Below are 9,556 nucleotides of genomic sequence, written 5' to 3'. Positions count from 1 at the left end.
GCGTGCAGTAATCTTTGAACGCTGAACAACACCATGGTGTAAGAGATTCCCTCATGTTGTCCCAGGCTGTGCTCTTATAAATATTATGTCAATTTAAAACTGAGTTTTATCAAGAGCATTGACTTTCTTACATTCATAGTTTTGCAACTTGCCATTATACAGTGTGCCTATAGCCCCAGTGACGAAAACAACAACAAGTGCTTAGATCACACACTACACACTCACTCGTCTTTATATGGATCGCTTTATAGAACAATAAAGTTTTTGTTGAAACTCTGGTAAAATGATCTTACCCCGTTTAGAGGATAGTAATGGTCCGCGTGGACTCACACCTTAACAGGCGTATCCCTGGTTCCAATAATTTAAAAGCCACAATGTATATTCGTCCAACAATACGTTTGTAGTGTTTTGCGAGTTGTATATAAAACACATAGACAAACGAGACAACAACAAAGACAAGAAAAACACAGAAGACCCGTTTCAGGCTGCATATCATGACTGCTGTCTCTCTATTTGGAGTAAACAGTGAAAGAAAATCGTAACGTTTATGTCAAGGCTTTGTATGCGGTACTCGCGGTTTTACTGGTCTCACCCCTCTAAAGACCTATGTGGCGCAGAGTCCATCGGCTTGAACGATGGGACTCCCGCGCATTGCCAGTTTTAAATAACCCAGTCGGCAGAAATAATTTCCGGGTTTTTCACCGAACTATCGCGAGACTACCACGGAGCTCGCCGGCTTGATTAACGTAACAGTACAAAGTAAATAAACAAACAAGGGCTTTATTTTAATTCCTTATAATTTCATGGTGGAGCTATACCTTCACTTTTCTTCCCGTCATGCCGATGTACATTAATTGGCACGGGCATTTAATCATGTAGATGACTTTGTCGCTGTTGCAGTTCGTATGGGTTCTTTGCATGGTGCATGCCCAACTCAATCTCTTTTGTGTGTTTGGTAAATGGACATACCACACATGTCCCGCATGGATAGTGATTGCTGACCGATGGTTGTTGCCAAAGTGTGAGTTGTTTGGAAGTACTTTTTCTCAAGTCTGTATGTATCAAACTGTCTCTTAAGCTTTTATTCCTCTTAAATGAGAACATCAGTTTGTCATAAATGTAATTTGTTTGATGTGAGAATCTGCCATTTCTTGTTGATAATCTTTTTGACAGCATTAGATGATGCATTGTATGTGGTGACACAGATGATAGTGTCTTTGGATTCTTTTTCATTGTTTCCAAAAGGGCAGCTCTGGGTGTATTGCGAGACCTTTTCTTGGCTCTGTCAATGATGCTCTTTCTTGCAGTTTTTTTGCCAGTGACTCAGCTTCGACCTTGTATTCATCTAGATTTTCACAGTTTCTACGAATACGTAAAAATTGACCTACAGGAAGGTTTTCCCATAGGGAACGCGGATGTGCACTTTCAAAATGTAGGAGACTGTTTTTATCAATTGGTTTTGTGTATAAAGAGCTTGAAAGGCCTCCATCTTTAGCTCTGATTTTGACATCAAGGAAGGAGACTTCATTATGATGGTATGTCATGGTAAATTTTAGAAGGGGATCATGTTGATTTAGCCACCCGTAGAAGTTAGTGAGTGTCTCAGTATCTCCCTTCCATATCAACAGGACATCATCGATGTAACGCCACTATTTAAAGATGTTATTGGAGTAGGGGTTGGTTGACCAGATGTGTTGTTCTTCTATCTGGTCAACATACAGAAACGCTATGCTAGGAGCAAAGATGCTACCCATCGAAGTGCCATGGACTTGAAGATAGAGCTGATCTTCAAAGCGGAAAAAGTTTTCTGTTAGTGCTAAGCGCATAAATATGACGATTCAGTTGATTGGAGCATCCCAGATCCATTTTTCTTGTTTAAGCCAGTTTTCAATCATCTCAATGCTTTCCTTTTGTGGAATGCTTGTGTATACTTGTGTATAATGCTTCTACATCCAAGCATACCAGTAGATTATTCGTAGGGTCATATGTAATTTCCGATATTAAATTTAATAGATGTTTGGTGTCTTGTACATAAGACTTGATACATTTGACCAGAGGGCTGAGAAACCAATCCGTATACTGGGAGAGGGGCTCCAACTGGGACCCTACCCCAGACACGATAGGTCTTCCGGGTGGTGGTACTTTGTCTTTATGTATCTTTGGTATTGTATAAAATACCGGAATTCGTGGGTCATCAGGGTTTAGAAACTCGTGTTCTTTTTTTGTTGATCCAGCCACGGTTCAGAGCCTCTGCAGTGATTGTACTGATTGTTTTTTTCAAACGTACTGTGGGATCTTTGCTAATCTTCCTGTAGAATTTTGTATCTGTCAGAAGATTCATTCATGATGTTCTGTACGCAGTGATGTTCTGAATCACGGTTGCTCCGCCTTTATCCGTGGGTTTTATGATGATATCGTTATTCATACTTAAGGTTTTCAATGCACTTCTTTCTCTTGTGCTGAGGTTGTCGTAGGTATCATGTTTAGATGATAGTTCATCAATGTCTTTCTTGACACTTTCTTCAAAGGCAATCACTTCTGGAGGCATGAGAGATGTTGGAGGAAAAAAGTTTGATTTTGGACGCAATGTTGTATGGGAATTATCCATCGCTGGTGTTTCTTTTCCCATAAAAAAGGTTTTTACACGTATTTTTCTGAAGAATTCGCTTAGTTCACAACGCAATTGGAATTTGTCCAGATATGTTGTGGGAACGAAGCCCAGGCCTTTATTTAGAACTGCTATTTCTTCTGGATTTAACGTGTAATCTGAAAGGTTTACCACGAGTCCTTGCTGTTGTTCATTCCCCCTTGTGGTCCTTTTTTTCATGCTCCGTGTGTTCATTGGAGTGTTGTTGTCTTCCCATTGGACCTGTTTGTTTGTATTGGTTCTCCTGCCTCGCCTCCCTCTTCTTCCGCCCTGTCCTAAAAAACGGTTTGGATTGTAATTCGGTTGTAAAAAGGGCGCAGAATGATAGGGGGGGGCATGAAATTGAGGAGGTCCGTGAAACTGTACTGAGCCAAATGGACTTGGCCACGGGTACATTGGAGGTCGTTGAAACCCTTGATTAAAATTGCCTCTTCTTGGTCTTCTCTGTTTTCGTTTCCAGCTTTTAGCGGAACCATCAATTGACCAATCTTCAGGCTCAGACTCAGAATTACTTGAGTCTCCTTGATAGGAAGAGCCGGATTCAGTATTTTTCTGACCTTTATAATCATCTCGTATATACGGATATACCTTTTCATGGGCACATTTTTTAAGGTCTTTCTGTAGTTTTACCTTCCTTTGCATCAAGAAGTCTTTATGCTCTGCAATTTCTTTATTGACCTCCTCTAATTTCTTTTTAGATAGGGTACTCTTAATTTCAGTCATTAGAGCATCTTCGCTTGTTTTAATTTTAACTAGAATTGCTTCAGACAGACGTTTGGCAGTATTTATTATAAGAATTAATCAATCACGTGTACATCGCCACGCGATTAGAGACCATTCTTTTTGAACAGTGGGTCATCTAAGAATATTCTGGAAGCATTAGTTACCAAGAGGCCCCTTGGTGCAGCGTTCCCCCGTAAATATTCCGTAAGAATAGCTCCATGTAGGAGAATTTTCATCTGGGTGCGTTTAAGTTCTTAAAGTTCATCCCAATTTTGGGCTTGGTTCAGACTCTGATTAGTATTGGTGTCAGGAAATAGTGATGGGCCGGCTAAAATTGCTGATGCTATTTCATCTGTATACCCTATCCCTAGGGTTTCTATTTATGTGGAAGGACCAGGAATATTCATGGTGATTAAAAAAAGCGATTTTTTGAAGGCGAATAGAGAGTGTAAAAGGTGAAGAAAGAGGGGCACTAGATGAGGGAACTTCGTATAGAGGTCCCCTCTCAAATAAACCTCAAGAATCCAAAAATTCTCTCGATAACGAGGTTCCAAACAAATAACCCAACAGCTATGCGCTGTACTACACTCGTGATACACTAACTATACAGAACCGGATGGTCCTGTATATTTGAAGGGCCAAGAGGAAAAGAGAAAGTACACCCTCCTGATTCTGAATCTTTTACACTTTGCAGTACTCCATTTGTAACATCCCATTTGTAACCTCCCATGAGGACTGGCCCTTTTACTTCTGTTGTTACACGGTATGTCTTATTAAGTCTGTAAGCACTATTTTCTTTCATGAGTTTCTCCTACTGCAGGCACAACATGATTTCCTGCAACATTCAGTGCACCATGCGCGCTTTCAATTTCCAAGCAGCCCGGAACAATTGCAGCTGCTTCTTTGAAATGCAATAGGTCTCGCAATTGCAAGAGTTTGAGCTATTCGCATTGTAAATGACAATGCCTTTTATTTGTTAATTATCAAAACAGATAAATAAAAGGCATTGTAATTTACAATGTCAATAGCTTAAACTGTCGCAAATGTAAGACCTATTGCATTGCAAATGCTTGTTGTATCCACCCAAAATATTTGTACATCGTTATCTGTGGAGTTTTTCCATAACATTTGCAAATCTTTTGTGTACGTGCATATTCTTGTTCGCCATGCCCTTGGAAAGTACTGAATGGTTGCTAAAATAATTATATCCTGTTAACCATTTGTGCTGATCATAAAATGGAATACCACAAGCTCTTTCCGTACAATTTGCAGTTAGTCAAGCACGGTGAGTTTCTCGCACATTGTTTGCCTTGAAAATGTTGAGTGATCAGCTATTTTCTTCTTTGCATAACTGGAAGGAAATTTCCAATGAATTAGGGGTGACAAGTAGAGTTTGTTATATAGTATAAATATGAAAGGAGAATTGTTTCAAGTGTTCATTTCCTTAATGGACATGCTAATCCCGTGTTGGTTTGTACCAGCTTGAGCGTAAAAAACTGCTTTGTTTTACCTGTACTCTTTGGATTAAAGTATACAAGAGTAGCATTATCCAGGGCGCAAATGTATAATTTCCACAAATGGCACCCCAGATGGGACCTCTACACGAGACATCCAACAGCATTTGAGTCTGTGGCTGAGGTCGCACACCCCGAGACCGACTGATCGTGGGGCCCCCTGCAAGAGGAGACTGGTTTCTCGCAGCTGCCATCTGAAGTCCTGAACTGCTTTCGCTTGGCAACAGGATCTCTCCAGCAGAGGTTCTGAACTGATCAAGCGAAAAGTGGCTGAATTCCAGAGTACAGAGAGTCAGACGTCTTCAATAAACACCTGAGTTGTTTTTTAATAGTTGTATTGGATTATTGAGAATTTAATTGCATTACATTAGTTGGGTCTTAGGTTGGACCCAATAAATAGGCCTGTATTCATCGTATTGGAAAGTTTTCTCATTTAGATGGTCTCTGCCTTTGAAGGACAATGAGCAAACTGAAGAAATGCACTTTTGTGGTGGTGGTAATGCAGTTTCATTAATCCTAGTCTGGATAAGTCCCAATCAGTCCCTGTTGAGGGCAGTCCTGTCTGGAAGATCATGACAGAATATGGAACAGATGTGAACTCGTGGAACAGACTTTGGCATCGATATACTAAGGGAAATGAGGATTTGAGATGGCCACTGGACGGTTCATTTGATTGAAATAAAATTCAATATTTGAAGCAATGTTTATTTGAGAGAGAGGTCAGAAAAGCAATGTAAGAAACTTTCAATAAATGGGAAAAACTTTCTACAATGGAAAGATAAAATAAAAAGAGAGGGAGCGAGAACGGATAAAGGGAGTGTTGCGGAAAGCCAAGGCATAGGACCAACTAAACCAAACTCAAAGTATTGAGTGTATAGACAGAGAGTTTAGAGTAACCACTTACAAGACATATGTGATACAAGAAAAACAACATGAGGACCGGGACGAGGTATTAGAGAGACTACCGGAGAATCACCCACCATATGTCCCCTCAGGTTCCTGTACCTGCCCCACAGGCACAAAATGTACCACTACAGATCGGTCAGCAGGGAAATGCGCCTCTAGAACTTGTTTCAAATGTGCCAATTCTTCCTGCTCTAGTACCAGGTTAGCAATTGCCTGCCCCACCTGGGCCAATACTTAATCCACCCGCTGTTCAACAGCAGTCGCATGCAAAACGTACTTATCAAATATATGACTCAAAGGATAGAGGACTGTTGGACATGGTGTAATAAAAATACCCCACAAGAGGTGTTATGTTTGTGGCGTGATGCGAAAGGCCACATGATAACTTACCCCAGATGTCCCCCGGTCTGTTGAAAATTGTTTGCATTAGGGTGTTAAGTTCAGAAGAAAATATCAAGAAAGGGAAGGGAAATATTCCATGAGGGAAATACACCCCCTTCCTGCACCCCCTTGCTGCTGGCTAGCGTTGCTGCTCAGAACCTCATTCCCCAAATCGGCCATACCCCATGGAGTAGGAATTAATTAATGACAATAAAGAAAGATTTGCCAGACTTTAGGAAAAACTTGTAGGGGTTTTATGAAGCCCAGAGTCAGACACTGAATTCTGTGTAATTACATTCAAAGACTTGGATGTATTTTTTTATGCCCTACTCCCTATAGAAATATGGAAAGGAATGTGCAGACAAGAGGATGCAGTACACTTTGGGTATGCCTTGGGACATTTTTATAAATCTAGATTACGGAGAAGGCCTTGAGACCGACCAGATAAAATTGTACTCGATCTGACTGATTATGTTATTGCTACTAATAATACAGAGAGAAGACATAAATTGGAATAAAATAACAATATGTAAACAAAAGCCTACCGAAGAAATCTCTGACTATTTCACCAGGGTGGAGGAAATATTCAGGGCTCACAGAGATCAGGATTTGGCAACTGTCACGGGTAAAAGAATGTTTGCTGACAAATTTGTGAATAATTTGATTAAAGAATTAGTAGACTTGATTAAAGTGTCCAAGAGCACCTGGCCAACTAAAGAGCCTGCAGACCTTTTGGTAATGGCAATGTGTTATGAGAATTACCAGTAAATTAATAAAGAAAACAATGATAAGAAAATGAAAACATTAAAAACTAAGGTTTGCTACAGCAATCCTTCTCATATAGAAGATGACAAAGGGGTATGGGAAATGTGAGGGGAGGAGGACGTGGAAGAGGGGCTGGCAGAGCCTCATCGGCACCTGCACAGCAACAGAGAGCTTGATTAGGCCAAAATCATTGTTCCTATTGCTTACAGGAAGGTCATTAGAATAGTGAATGGCCAATTCCACAGGGCCAAGCAACTGTGGCGAGAGGAAGAGGTAGTTCGGTGTGAAGGGGTACAGGAAGAGGTGGCATAAATAGGCAAGATTTTAACCAGCGTCAAAATGACAATAGACGTCAGAATTATTTTGATGGCCAACAGGTTGACAGAAGTTTCTATAATGATGATTATTTTGACATTGATTACAATACCTTTGAGTATTCGCAATAGGACAACAGTGGAAAGGGGGTCATGATTCCGGTAGTCAAGCAGGTCGTTTGTCACCATGGGCGTAGAAAGGGGAAGTACGTGACTTCCTTGTTGATATGGGCGCCACTCGCACCTCTGTGGCTCATGACCAATTTCCAGGGGCTCCCCTCTCTGGCAGAAGGAATACATCAGTGGGATTCTCCAGAGCCCCATCTCTAAACCTCTAGATGTTACTATAGTCCCTTCACCACCACTGCCCCATTTATTCTCACTAAAAATTGTGCTGAGAGCTTATTAGGCCTGGACCTATTGAAAAGACTGAATGCTAAACTTTCTTGTTCTCCTGATGGTGTTTATATCTCGATGGCTTCTGATAACTTTAGCAAATGTTTTACAATGACTGATATACTCACCCACCATCTGAATTACAAGCGATTGATAAAACGGTCAGGGCATCAGGAGATAATGATGTTGGTAAAATGGACATCAATCAATCAATCAATCATGGAATTTATATCGCGCACTACTCACCCGGAAGGGTCTCAAGGCGCTTGGGGGAGGGGGTCTGCTACTGCTCGAACAGCCAGGTCTTGAGCTGTTTCCTGAAGGCGAGGTGGTCCTGGGTCAGCCGCAGGTGGACGGGCAGGGAGTTCCATGTCTTAGCCGCCAGGTAGGAGAAGGATCTTCCTCCGGCGGTGGCTCTCTGGATGCGAGGGACGACGGCGAGGGCGAGGTTCGCGGATCGTAGCTGTCGGGTGGGCGTGTAGAAGGTCAGGCGGTCGTTGAGGTACCTTGGGCCCAGGTCGTGGAGGGATTTGTGTGCGTGGGTGAGGAGTCTGAACGTGATCCTCTTGTTGACAGGGAGCCAGTGCAGGTCTCTCAGGTGGCTCGAGATGTGGCTGCGTCGGGGGACGTCCAGGATGAGACGGGCGGAGGCGTTCTGGATACGCTGAAGTCTTTTCTGAAGCTTGGCTGTTGTACCGGCGTAGAGGGTGTTTCCGTAGTCTAGTCTGCTGGTGACGAGGGCCTGGGTGACAGTCTTCCTGGTCTCGGTCGGGATCCATCTGAAGATCTTGCGGAGCATGCGGAGGTTGTGGAAGCAAGATGAGGGGACGGCGTTGACTTGTCTGGTCATCGATAGGGAGGAGTCCAGGATGACGCCCAAGGTGCGTGCGTGGTCCGTTGGCTTGGGTGCGGTGCCCAGGGCCGGGGGCCACCAGGAGTCGTCCCATGCGGAGGGCGACGGTCCCAGGATGAGGACTTCTGTCTTGTCCGTGTTCAACTTCAGGCGGCTGATGTTCATCCATTCGGCGACATCTTTCATCCCTTCGTGTAGGTCGGCTTTGGCGGTGTCGGGGTCTCTGGTGAGGGAGAGAATCAGCTGGGTGTCATCGGCGTAGGAAATGATGTTGAGGTTGTGTTGACGTGCGATGGCAGCGAGGGGTTTCATGTAGATGTTGAAGAGAGTGGGGCTGAGCGATGATCCTTGCGGGACGCCGCAGATGACTTCGGTGGCCTCAGAGCGGAACGGAGGGAGGCGTACTCTCTGTGTTCTGCCGGAGAGGTATGAGATGATCCATTCCAGAGCAATCCCCTGGATGCCGGTGTCGTTGAGGCGTTGGACTAGGGTGCGGTGGCAGACAGTGTCAAATGCTGCGGAGAGGTCAAGGAGGATGAGTGCCGCTGTTTCACCTTTGTCGAGCAGGGCTCGGATGTCGTCGGTGGCTGCGATGAGGGCGGTCTCTGTGCTGTGGTTGGCTCTGAATCCGGATTGCGATGGGTCGAGGGATCCGTTCGAAGGCGGCCAGCTGCTTGTTGACGACCTTCTCGATGACTTTGGCAGGGAATGGAAGGAGCGAGATAGGGCGGAAGTTCTTGAGGTCGGTCGGGTCCGCAGTTGGTTTCTTCAGTAGTGCGCTGAGCTCGGCGTGCTTCCAGCTTTCCGGGAAGGTGGCTGTGTCGAAGGAGGCGTTGATGATGTCTCGGGGGTGGGGTGCGATGGTAGAGGCGGCCTTGTTGAAGACATGGTGGGGGCATGGGTCGGTCGGAGATCCGGAGTGGATGGTGTTCATCATGCGTGTCGTGTCTTCGAGGGTCACTTTGGTCCATGTCTGGAGGATAGCGGCGGGGTGCGTAGGTTCGGTCGATGGGTGCGGGGGTGGAGCGCCGAAGCTGTTGTGGATGTCGGCGATCTT

General features: G+C 44.1%; 1 protein-coding gene across 1 annotated transcript in view; it reads left to right on the top strand.

The window, feature by feature from the left end:
* The first annotated feature begins 917 nt into the window (after window positions 1-917).
* The window catches only part of COPRS (coordinator of PRMT5 and differentiation stimulator), a 421,602-nt gene continuing 412,963 nt past the window's right edge, over window positions 918-9,556 (top strand). Inside the window, exon 1 of the mRNA XM_085617189.1 lies at window positions 918-1,021. The gene's annotated coding sequence lies outside the window, so the exon portion shown is untranslated. The remainder of the gene's footprint in view (window positions 1,022-9,556) is intronic.

The sequence above is a fragment of the Triturus cristatus genome, chromosome 7 (assembly GCF_964204655.1).
Source record: "Triturus cristatus chromosome 7, aTriCri1.1, whole genome shotgun sequence".
In the NCBI taxonomy this organism is placed as follows: Eukaryota; Metazoa; Chordata; class Amphibia; order Caudata; family Salamandridae; genus Triturus; species Triturus cristatus.
Note: the sequence above shows the minus strand (reverse complement) of the source record. Positions and strands in the feature narration are given on the sequence as shown.